Source organism: Danio rerio, chromosome 7, assembly GCF_049306965.1.
Source record: "Danio rerio strain Tuebingen ecotype United States chromosome 7, GRCz12tu, whole genome shotgun sequence".
Taxonomy (NCBI): Eukaryota; Metazoa; Chordata; class Actinopteri; order Cypriniformes; family Danionidae; genus Danio; species Danio rerio.
Window position 1 is genome coordinate 48,150,240 of NC_133182.1, and position 12,909 is coordinate 48,163,148.

At 39.0% G+C, this 12,909-nt stretch overlaps 1 protein-coding gene across 23 annotated transcripts in view; it reads left to right on the top strand.

Annotated features, from left to right (window-relative positions):
• znf536 (zinc finger protein 536) overlaps window positions 1-12,909 on the top strand; it is a 496,275-nt gene that overhangs the window by 327,689 nt on the left and 155,677 nt on the right. The gene's annotated exons all lie outside the window — the stretch shown is intronic.

A 12,909-nucleotide genomic window follows, 5' to 3' on the forward strand; every position in this document is an offset into this window, starting at 1 on the left:
AGGATGTGAGAAGGCTGCTTTAAAAAAAAAAAAAAGAAAAGTGCTTTATGGACAGAGAATGCTTGCATAACTGTACGACTTTCTCACAAAAGTGAAACTTTCTCTCGGTTTGGCTCGGGGAGTTTATCAAAGTGACAGAATAAAGAAGATTTAACATCAGCCATATTAAAAAGACATGCAGCGGTTCAATATTTAAAAAGCCCATTTACCACGACTGAAGTGCTTTTTCATTCAAGAGCATATGGCTACGGTACCTGTTTATAGTCTTATCGTCTTTCTGTGTGTGTGGGGGAAAAAGGAGCGACAAAAAAGGAGATATTTTCAAAAGACATTGAAGAATCATTCAATTAACAGCGGCATGATGTAAAATAATTACTCGACTTGCCTCCCTTAATGAGTATCTCTAATTAGCCATACATTTGTTTTGTGAAAACTCCAAACTACAGGCTGTGGTTGTGAAGAGCTGGTAAGTATGTTGAAGTAGCGGCAGATTTTTCTCTCTTCTACTGTCTGTCTTACGTCGAGGCACAATTCGGGGCCGATGTATGCACACAAGCAGCATTAAACACATTTAGTCTCTCTCTCTCTTCTCTTTTTTTCTCTTTTATTTTAATTAGCCATGCAACAATTAAAAGATTCACAAACTAAATTGAACCTTGTCTCCCTCTCCTCTCGACTCGATTTCAGCACCTGTCAAAACAACACCCCTTGTTGGAGTCATTATGCAAAACTCATACGCACAAAACCAGCATGTGCGAGAAGAAAACAGCAATTATTTCTGATATTCACTTATTTGGGGGTTACATTGACATTTAAGTTTTCCACAAAGGTAATCTTTGTTCGCCGCGGCTGAGAGGTAGAGAGGGTGTCGCGAAAAAACAGACTGTCACCTTCAGACAGTCAAATAAGTGATTGTGATACAGCTTCATATCACATTTAGTCAGGCCCTCTTTGGTGTCCTTAAAGGGATAGTTCAGCTTCAAATGAGGGCTTTTTATTTTCTAACGCAGAAGGTAAAAAATGATCTACTGAAATTGTCTGTTTTTTGTACACATTGTGAAAGTCAATAGGCGGCGGTGTAGTTTTGGACCCTATTGACTTTCATTATACAGATCTTCAGTTGTGTTCCACTGAAATAATGCCAGTTTGGAATGTCATGGGGGCAATGCAGAAGCTTAGAGCTTAAAGGGCACCTATTTTTTTCAGATTTAAGATATGTCTTTTATGTCTTCAGAGTGTGTCTGTAAAGTTTCAGCTCAAAACACCCATCAGATTATTTATTATAGCTTTTAGAATATTAGAATTTTCTGCTCTGAACACATTGTAGCTGTTTTTGTAGCCTGTGCCTTTAATGCTGGTTCTCCCCACCCACCGTTCCCTAGTGCCTGTCAGAGTGTGTCTCAGTTTCAGCTGCATCAGATAAACAGCACAGTGACAGACATGAAGGAAGCAGATCTCACAAAAAGTTTGTTAGAAATACCACAGTGAGAACTTTCCCAATGATTATTTGATGTATTTGCTGTTGCGTTAAATCAAGCCTTTATACAATGATGATTCACACACAATGTCGTTACAAAGCTAACATGCAGCGTGCGTTTTTAACTTTGCACAGTTTCTGCACGGCAAATGTGACAGGATACACTTCAATATCCACTGCTGTATGGATATCTGTTATGTTAATGTACAAAATAAGCATGATTTAATCCACAAATTGGGATTGACGTGTCTTCTTTTATAATTTTACTGACGTGCGGTTGTGGTGATAAAGACAGTAAAATCGCTGTAATTCATTACAATTACAAATGTTTTAAACTTGTAAAGCTCATTCTTGATCACATTTGATGTTGATTGATGATCCCAGAGCGCTAAACAGATCTTTTTTAGAGGACATGTTAATACTCGGCTGTCAATCAATTCGGTGGGTGGGAAAAAAGCATTTCTATGTCACGTTGCAGTCAGCCTCAAAATGAGAGGGGTTTGGATCCTATTTTAACATCAGGAAATTTTTAGAAAGAGACTCATTGTGGTTCTATCACTCCAATATGACTGTGGACACACTATAACTGCAAACAGTTCTGTCCAAGCAGCTTACAAAAGATAAATTTCGTCATAGGTGCCTTTTAATACAGCATTGGCAATTTTGGTGGAGAAATGAAGCATTTTATTTATAAATTAATAGGGATGTAACGGTATTGTAAATACCGTCATACCGCAATATTAATTTTTTTCGATATTACCGAAGTCGCATGACTCGGTAAAACTATAGGTCTTCTGAGAAAATTTGCTCAGGCGAATGAAGCGAACGGGAGGTAGCGAAAACTACAATCCCCATCATCCCTTGCGGTCTGTTGTCGCTACAGATCCAGTAATGCGGAAATGGAGTGTGCTGCAAGAAGCGGGGATCAAAAAGAGCTGTAAAACTCTAAGGCCCCTTTTACAAGAGTGCATTTTAGTTTTAAAACGGCGTTGTAGAATGAAAACGATCCGCGTCCACACTCGCGTTTTACCCAGCGTTTCTGAACAGCTCTCCGTCCACACCAAAACGCTGAAAACGCACATCACGTGACCACAGACACTCTCGGGCAAGCGCTCCAGCATGAGATGAGAGCTCTGCTTGTCGGACTGCTCATCACGCATCTCCCGCTGAATCTAATCTCACTATATTTGCTAAACGTGATATTTCATTCATGTTGTTGTCTTTATCTAACGACATAGGCCAATTCCCTGACTTTGGTCATTGGAATCTATTAAGTTACTTGTTCACGGGTAACATGTTTTGGTTAAGCGCAAAGATAAGTTAATGATTAATCCAGGTACATTGACTGATCGCTTGCCTTTATTTCCTACAATGTATAAACTTATTGTATGTTATACTTTTATAATTGTCGATTATTAAAACTGATATTCAGCAAAAGAGAGGCTGCGTTTCGTATTTTCACTGAAATTGAAAGGAGGCAGTTGTTATCGGCTCCGTTTTGTTATAAATATGCACACAGTGAAGATGACGCTCATATATGCAGCACGACGCCTCAACATTTCTGCTGTCTGTTAAGTTGCTAATATTAAAAAGAAAATAGGCAGTTCCTTAAATCATGTTTACATTTTATTGTTGAGAAAGTGAAACAACGTAGCCAAGGTGATGTGAATGAAGTTATAAAGTACACTGTTCCCTTTGAAGATTTACGCGTGTCCTCGGTATGTTTTCCATATCAAACTGAGAAGGGGGAGACTGCAGCCTTGATCAAACTTGGGAAGTCTTAACTTACAAGAAGAGGATGCGAGACTGAACTGTGTGTGGGCTACTTAATATTGAGGAAAAGCCCCAATCAGATAGGCGAACGTTTGCAGCCCTGCCTCCGTTTTCAGATGTCTCCGTCTTTCCCCATCCACACTGAGACGGAGCAGCAGCGTTTCCAACACAATCAACGGCCTCTCCAGCGTTTTCGAAACGCTCCGTTTTCGGCGCTCAAGAAATAAGTCATATAAGTCATATCTCTCTTGTCCCAGAAACCTCAGTACCAAATGAGAGGTTTTTTTTTTCTGTTGCAGGGGACATTGTAAATGCCCAGAGATACCAGCTTTTACCAGATTATATTTATATGATAATTTTCCTTTAAACCCATCTCTATCTAAGTGAGTGAGTGATTAAATGTTGAATGTGATGAGTTTTCAACAATACTAAATTAAAAACTTAATTTTTTTTTTATATGGTTTAATATTTTTTTTGTTATTAAAATTGAAGTTCCTGTTTCAAAGCTTACAGATAGATGGCTAATTTGTATGTCATTGACACTTTTGGCACTTTTTTGGAGTATTTTCATAAGTTTTGTTTTTTCCTGTAAATGATTCAATAAATACCGTACCGTGGCATTGATACCGAGGTATTACCGTACCGTGAAATTCTGATACCGTTACATCCCTATAAATTAATGATTTCTGGTAGTAACTGACTGTATTGTTCCAGATTTGCTGTCCTGAGCAAGAAGAAAAATGATGTAAGGCTTGGATGATAGCCCTTTTGCCCATCCAAACTGTTCATTGTTTTTTTTTTTTTGTTTTTTTTTGTGCTGAGGTGTAGTCATGCATGATGGCTGGTTTGATCACAAGCTAGCTTTGGGTACACACACCACAATTTAGCCACGATTTTAGTAGCCAGCATTGTTGCTGAAATTACAGACAAATGACTGTAACTGGAGGCAAATCATTGCTCATTCATTTGAGTGACAATTTCTTAATGTGCATTTTCAAAGACGCGATTTGAGAAAAGTGTTGCTGCGTGGCCTATGGCCATGAGATATTTAGAATGCTAAATATCTGGGCCTGTCTGCAACTCTGCATTGTGAATTGTGTTTTGACTGGAATTTGCATCTGTGGTGACCTACAGTCAATGTGAGGACAAGATATAGAGTAAAGAAATGTTCAGAGGGAAGAGCCATAGGCATGCAAAAGAACATCAGGAAGAAACCATTCTCTCATCATATCTTAACTGCAAATCAGTGCATAGACAGCTTAAACTGGACAGCACTAAAAAGAACGCTAAAGACTGCAGCCTCTAGCGTTATCTACTAATGTGCCTCTTGAAGAGTGAGTTCACACAAAAATGGAAACTATGTTATTAATTACTCACCCTCATGTCGCTCCAAAACACCTGAGACATTTGTTCATCTTCGGAACACAAATGAAGATATTTTAGGTGAAATCTGCAGACTTGTCCAGAAAGGAATAAAAAACATACCCAAAACAGACCATGTGTCTTCAGTGGTTAAATCTGAATATTATCAACCTACCAGAATAGTGTTGTGGCACATAAAACAAACAAACCCCCCAAAAAACAATAGTTTCTTCTGCTCAGTGTCAGTATATTGTGCACTTTTACAAGTAATGTGAGATGACCAGCATTTCCGTCTTGGAGGAAAGACATACTAACAAGGACACTAAAGGCCCAGCATCTAGTGTCTATCAATAATAAAAGTAAAGAAGTGAGTTATATATGCATAGCTCTTACTAGCTAGTGTAAAACTCATTTCCATCTTAGTCACAGCTCCAGTTTAACACCTGTGGTTCCACTTGCCCCAATCCTAGATGGATTTCAATCAGTTTTTCCATCATGGGGGTACAGGCAAACTAATAAGTACAGTCAAGACCACTGGAGGAAAGTGTTGGCTACTTGAGTGCCTGTGGAGACCAGTGAACTGAGGTTTACCTGCACAGCTCTTATAGGCTGTCCTCCTATAGAAATCTGGTATATGGCAATATATGAAAATGATATAAACTGTATGGCATACAAGTTAGTTTGGATTTCACAAATATAAAATATGTGTCATATGTTATCCTGGAGCACAACACCAGTATTGCAATAACCAAAAATACATTGTATTGCTCCATTGGGATTTAACTGTAAATACATCAAAAATACATGTTATATTATTAGTGTGGATTGCTAAGCACTTAGTGGCATTTGAAAGCAAATCTCACACCTTTGCAAAACCATTATAATCATAATGTAATACATTGCAAATAAGGTATGAAGTAAGATTTTTTGCATGGTTATGACAACTGTCATTATCACTCACTTATGTCATTTTAAATGCAAGAATAACAGGGTTTGAGATGCCTTTGTTATGACAACTTGACTATCAAGACAACATAGCTTGTCATAAATCTGTCATAAACATAGTGTCATGAGGCCATTATAATTATCATGAATATTTTTCCAATCACTGTTTTAGTTGAACAAACTGAATTTGTAAATACAATTTCTCATTAAAAGTGTCTAAATCATTCTGAGGGTTGTAAACCAAAACAGTGGTCCCAGCATGTTTCCTTTTTTACATTTTTAATTTCTATAGCTTCTGAAAGTCCAAAAAGAGCCACATATTGATAAATAATGTTATGATAGCTGCTTTAACATTAAGTTATAATTGAATTGCCTCTTGTTACAGTTATGAAATAGTTTGATAACAAGCAGGAAATGTTCATGGGCCAATAACATTACCACATTGAAATGGTCTATGATTTCTTAATAGTGTCATAAATGACATATTAATGACAAATTCAATTTGAAACTGTAGTTGAGGTCAATAATAGTATTAATGGCACTGAAATACAATTCATGGCACAATTATAATGCCTTTATGACAGTCATCTTTATGAACTATCACAACAAGTTATGTTGTCTTGATAAAGTTGTCGTGACAGACATCGGCAGATCGTCATGTACTTGATTATGTCAAGTTGTCATTACAAAAGACATTTCAAACAATATTTTCTTTGCATTAAAAATTAAATAACTAATGACACCTAATGACAGTTGTCATAAGCGTGCACAAAATCTCATTCATATTCATGACGTTTGCCATGTAATGATTGTAGAGGTGTCATTTATCATTTATCAGGTGTCATTGGCATTTATTTATAATTTCCAACTAATGAAACTACAAATATGTACATAAATGTTCAAATGTATCAGCTATACCTATATATATATATGGTCATATATCAGATTTCTGTATGGACTTTGATATACCAGTGTAAGGCACATCCCTGTTTCTAATAAGACCTTACAGATTAGACTGGGTTAAATTATTGTTTTTCACTTTTAATTGCCTGTCAATTCATGCACAATTGTAATTTCTACATAGTTGTAGGTGGAAACCACAAGGGAAAGTTTTAGAAATGAATGGTCACGCATTGACCTTTATCAAAGTATGTTTTATGCTATTTTAGCCTTCAATGCCGGTCACTTGACTTCACGTCTTTCTTTGTTTGCGAGCGAGGTGAACACTGTAGCGCTTTTCTTTGTAACTATCCCACTTTTCATGCACAGACCCCCTCTAACCCACCTCTGCGGTTTAACAAATGCTCACAGTTATCCATCTTTTTTCCATTCTCACAGTCTGAGATCTACAGGCAGGAGGCTCGACATGCTGTGACTACCATTGTACCTCTCTCACACGCGCGTACACACACACATCGAGCACATCTGCTGGTCTTCGGGATAATGCTGCAAATGTTTAACATAAAGGAAGGCTTTGAGCTCTAGGCCGGCTCTGGATGATGATGAGGATGAGGATGCAGCAGGCCAGGACAATGAACTGTGGGAATTCTTTGGTCTCCCACTGATCTTCCCTCCCCTGGCATCCCAACAAGCCTGTCAGACACACAGGATAAAAGGAGCAGCATTTTTCTCCCTGCTCATCCTTTCGTGGGCTCTTACTGATCTGTAGAGATGAGCTGAAAGCTGAACTACCTGTTGAAATGTTCTCTTAAGACGCTCTCAATAACATATTGTATGAGACAGGCACCATCAGAGAGAGTTTTGCGGGTTGAGCTAACAGAAGAAGCTGTGTATATAGAGGAAGGCAGTGCAGCCTGGGTGTATTTGTAACTGTAACTATTCGCCTGTGGTGGCTTCGCAACTCATGAACTAGCTTTAATTAGGTCACTTACTGTCTAACCACAAATACAAAAAAACTAAAACAAGAAGAAAAAAAAACACACACACACAAAACAACCTGCAACATGCAGCGAGAACAAGTTTGTCCTTTCAGGCTGCGTGCGTTTCTTCTGTTTGATTCAGTTTCGGTCTTGTGCTGAGAACCTTTGCTTAATGCCTCATTACAGCCACTAATAATCCAGTTCAGTCAAAGAGCATCGGGAGGAAGAAAAACAAGCCACGTTTTATTGGATTAATTAGAACTATTCTGAAGACCACCTGCAACAGACTAAACACGAGCAGAGAATGAGAGCGAGCAGGACAGATCGGACCTCACTGATAAGCGAGCAGTGGTTTTTAACTATCGCTATCGGTTTATGATTTTGTTATTGTACGTTTCTGGCCGTATTCCCATAAGTGCGTAGCATGCGGCGCTGTTTCTTTCCATTAAATATGCAACATATGGCAGCCATTTTCAAGCACCAAACAGTTCATTCTTTATTTTGTTTTATGCTGGGGCCGCTAATGATTCAGAGGAAATAAAACTGACTTTTGCACTTTCTGTAAATAATGATTGATTTATCAATAGCGATGACCTCTTCCATAATTAATTAATCAGCTACTGCATAGTAATTAGTCAATGGATTTTGGTCGATAGAGCTTCACAATAACAGAGCGGCTAATGGTCTTCCAATCTATATTTTTATTTTCATTTCAACTTGCGAACACTTTGACTTACCCCCCCCCCCATTTCTTTTCCTCCCTTGAAACCAGCCGCTTTCAGTAAATGTACACATACTTTTCCCAAACAAGGATGCAGAAGGACAGCAAAATTATGTTACATCAAGACGCAAAGCCCGAAAGAGCCAGATCTGCTCTGTGTTATTTGATTTAGAGCTCCAACATGCTGTGTAATCTAGAACATTTAAGGATTAGATGGGTTTTATGTCCTCTTTGAGGTTAGTTGTACTCTTAAAAACTCTTTGTTCAGGGTCTGTTCAAGGCTGAAGTTGACTTGCGTGTTGTGTGGGTGTGTATGTGTGTTTTATACGGAACCTTGATTCTGCCCTCCATGTTGATTTGCGAGAAGCCACTAGAGAACCAGCTCAAGGACATGAGCGCTCGCAGCTACCTCAAGTTTAATGTAATATTTTGTTGCTACATAGGCCGTTCACCTTGACGTCCCCAAATCAGAGCGTGGCCCTCCTAAAAGGCGAAATGACAGATAATGCAGAACAAATTCATGCACTCTGCAGTGCTTATACTGCAGAAACCACAATCAGATCAAATATCTTAGATACACCTTTGTTTAACATTGGTGCATCACGCATGCCAATTGCATCGCACTTGCCACAAAGGGTTTCTGTGTTATTCTCATAATGACATCCTGTTATATGCTTAACATGTAATGCTAAGGCATAAATCACACAATGAGTGGTGTTAAAACAAGAGCTCTGCTTGACAAACTTAAGATAAGCATAAAGCAGGACAGTAGTCTGATGATGGTGGCAGTTGCACCCTCGAATTAAGATGTGGTTTGCAGAGCTTGCAAAATGGAACAAAACGTGATGTAAAGTGAGGTAAAGATAAGACATAAATCCGGTTGTTTTGCCATGTTGCTTGAAAGGCTGAGTATTAACCACAGACTGTAAAGCTGCATGCCACTGGGCCCTGTGTGACAGTGCACTAAAGGAAGTCTCAGTGGCTTTTCAAGAGACACGGCGGTGGTGCACGCGTTAATTAGAGCACGCTGCTGCTGTTACGCTACGTGTGACAGGTAGTATCAGGCCACTGAGACTCGATCGTTTCGTCTAGCTCCTGGCTAACCCAGCTGCCCCAGCCTGGAGAGAGAGAGAGAGGAGGGGGAAGACGAGGGACGGGGTCTGGGACAAGGAGCCACCACCGTGTTTGCTGTCAGGCCTACATGCTGTGGGCCACGACTCAATGGCACTGATCCAAATAGGTGAGACATTAGCATTTCTAACAGAGAAAAGATAGGCGGTGGAACTTTGCAAGGCATCCTACAAATGCATGCGTTGCTGAGGAAATACTGAAAGCAGAATGCTGAAACTTTAAATGTGCTTCTGATTTTTGAAGTGGGTTGTTTAAAATAGGGTTCTAGCTATCGTTGAAAATAAAGCATCAAATGGAAATAATGCAGGACAGAGTGCTTCTTTCTTTCTTTGCACATCTTTCATCTGAATTTAAATCAAACTGTATGCATTTTTTTGACAAAACGTCTTGCAAAATGTGTTTGCCGCTCTGCAAGTTTTGGTTCGGAGGCATTTTCAGATACGCATTAAGCGTGGTGATGTTTAAGAGCAGATGTATTAAGATTTTAATGACTTTGTTTCGTCTGAGATAAGGCTTTTGGCTTGGAGTTTCTGCTAATTATACTGTGGAAAATATGCACTTTACTGATAATTGTTCCGTTGTGATGCCTCCCTTAAAGTATTCCCAGTATCACATTTATTTATTAATGTATTCATTTCTTTATTTATTTATAGATGCTCTTTAAAATACTGCAGACTGTGTGTGTTATTGTTTACGGGGGTTTGTATGTCAGGCATCTGCGTTCACGTATTAACTTAATACTTTGTCTGCCTCTGCAGTATTTGTGTGTGTGTGTGACACCTCTTTAACCATATGAAATGTCCTTTTTAATCAGAAAAAAAAAATGAAATGACTTGGAAGCAAGGAAGGCATATTAATGCACTTAATTTGCATACAGTCGTCAGGCAAGGCTATGTTCAAAAACAAACTGAATTCGTCAGTTCATTTCACATTGTTCCTTTGTCTATCTGCCTTTGTTATATGGTAAAGATAAAGAAGGAAATCAAATTGAAGAAAAGGGCAAGCAGTTATCTCTCCAAATGAGCAACTGCTCATCATGCCTCGCTTAAATCATAGATTTCCATTGCAGAAGGCATGCTAGCCAGATTCAAAAAAGGCCTCGTCTGATTTCTGCCAGGATGTCGACAAAAGCAATTTCAACAACTCGCTAGCGAAAGAAAGTCCGAAGTTAGAAGGCATCACGCTGAACCCAAACATCACCCAGCATTTTTGGGCCTTTGTCTGAAGACCGTTGCTTTAATTAGATGACCAAGCAGAGCGAAGCGTCTGTGATTTATATTTGTCTTGCATTTACTCCTGTATTACATTTTGCTGAATATCAAAAATCCTCAAAGAACTGCTTAGCCATGTATAATTTGCAGCGCACGTGCCTACACGCGTGAGTGTGTTTATAACACACCCAGTCTTTAAATACATAATACACCTACAGTGCATTGTTCCCGTCCAGATTCCAGCATTTTTTTTTCTTTTAAATTCCTCGGAGTTATAGCTCTGGACAAAAGAGGACTGGCATTCAGCAACAGCCCACAGTGTGTTTAGCAGTGACTGGAAGTGGCCTCAGTGTTTTTTATTCATGTTGGAGAGATAAGACTGCAACCGACATGGCGTAGGAAGAGCAAATAGCTAAAGAACAGGCGGCCCTTATTAGAGTTCTTATGAGAGCATCAGCAAATATGTGCTGCAAGCCCACTGCCTTCCACTGTAGACTGTATGTGTGTGTGTGTGTGTGTGTTTGTCTGGTTGGTCTTTGTGTATTTGTGCACTTTTTTGTATCAGACCAATAGGTTCCTCGAAATGGCTGTTGGAATAGCTGATGCTTGTCAACAAAGAAATCATTTATTCGTAAGGTTTTTTCAGTTATTGGGTTATTTTGTGCATTGGGTCATGCAAAAAAATATGTACAGAACCTTTCATAGTGCAATGAGAAAAGTGAATTATAATGTGTCAGCATCCCATAGATTTCAGGTGCTGAGTCATTAGGTAGTCTCACTCTAATAAGCAAACTGGGTCAATCTGCACCATTTAAAAAGGTTTATTAATGACCAAAGGGTGTGAGTTCCCCAGTTCAGAACACTTTACTTTTCCTCAGGCGATGAGGGTGTAATAGACACAAACCAGCTTGTGTTTCCAAATAATTCAGAAAAAAGGCAAAGCTCTTGTCTCCATCATTCTAGAGACAGTTTGCTGAACACCTGTTCTTGCCATTGTCTTTTGTTAAAATGACCACAGTGCATTTATTTCACGTTCATAATCGTGTGTTAAAGCGCATAGCCACTGTTACCAGGCAGCATACTAATCAGCTTAATGAGATATTATACAATATTTTGTTGACCAAAGCAAAACTCACTTTATTGTTTCTGAAGCTTGACCCTGTCAGTTGCAGGGGAATGCAGCAACATCATTATCCTTCCTTAAGAAGGTGAGCAGCATGCTAAATAAGCACTAGCAATCCAGATGACAACAGGCACTGCTCATTTATTCGTTTTAGTCTGACAGTTCATTGGGCCACTCTGTGGCCATTTTAAATAACTGGGAAGCCTCTGATACTTTGGGAACCCTTTCAATAACGCCAACTGTTGTTTTCTTCTCATCGGAAGCCATACGAGAGTGAGAGAACAGAGAGAGGGGGAGAAAAAAGAAGGTGAACACTGAATGATTTGCATCAAACGTAATGTGCCTCTTAATGGAAAATTACGCCAAGACAAGTGTCGCAGCAGTGAGATAAGGGCTTGTGTTTACTGGAGTAACCCCTTGGTTTTAAGTGCTATTGTTAATATCATAATTGTAGTATTGCGGCGGCTTCATGACAATACCATTGCTCCGTTTCATTAAGGCGTGTAATTGGAGGGATTCTGATAGGATGGGACCAAGTAGCTTAATTATGCGGCGCCTTGCCGTGTTTACTGGGTAATTATTGCCTCCAAAATTGTGTTACTGTTTGAGAAAAAGTTCTGAGAGTTGCAGCTTCTCTCCCCAAGTGTGAGAGTACATGTAGTACTTCATAAATCAGAGGGAGATGAACTCACTCTTTTTTTTTTCTTCACACTTGTCACTGAAGTGCAGTCATCGTTGTTAACCATTTCCTCACACCATACTCAGATTGCTGACACACAAAGGGGTACTCAAGAATGAACTGAATTAACTGCCGTATGGTGTGATTTCTTTTGCCAGACAATGCTGTATATAATCTGAGATGCAGATCCTCACAAAATAGTATTTCATCTGTTTTGTTTCTGTACCTACCCCCACCTCAGAAGAAATGAAAAAGCTTTGTGTTTGTGCTAATGTCTAAGACAGACTTGACGCTGTGTTGCTATTTAACTTGGAAATATGACCTTCACCACACTATACAGTATCTCAAAAATTCTAAGAGAAAGGTCTTTATTTTACATGAAATCTGATAGCAGAGTGGGTGTTCTTCAGGAATAGCTTTTAGACAATAGCTATGTTAAGATGTGTGCTGCAACCTGTTCTGTCCAAACCATTGCACGTTTACTTCCATTGTTGATATCTGTTACCGTGTACTTGATGTTTCATGTATCATTTTACTTTCATTTGTGTACTGTACAGTATTTCCTGTTGATTGTGCACAGTGATAATACAATAAGTGTATTAGTGGT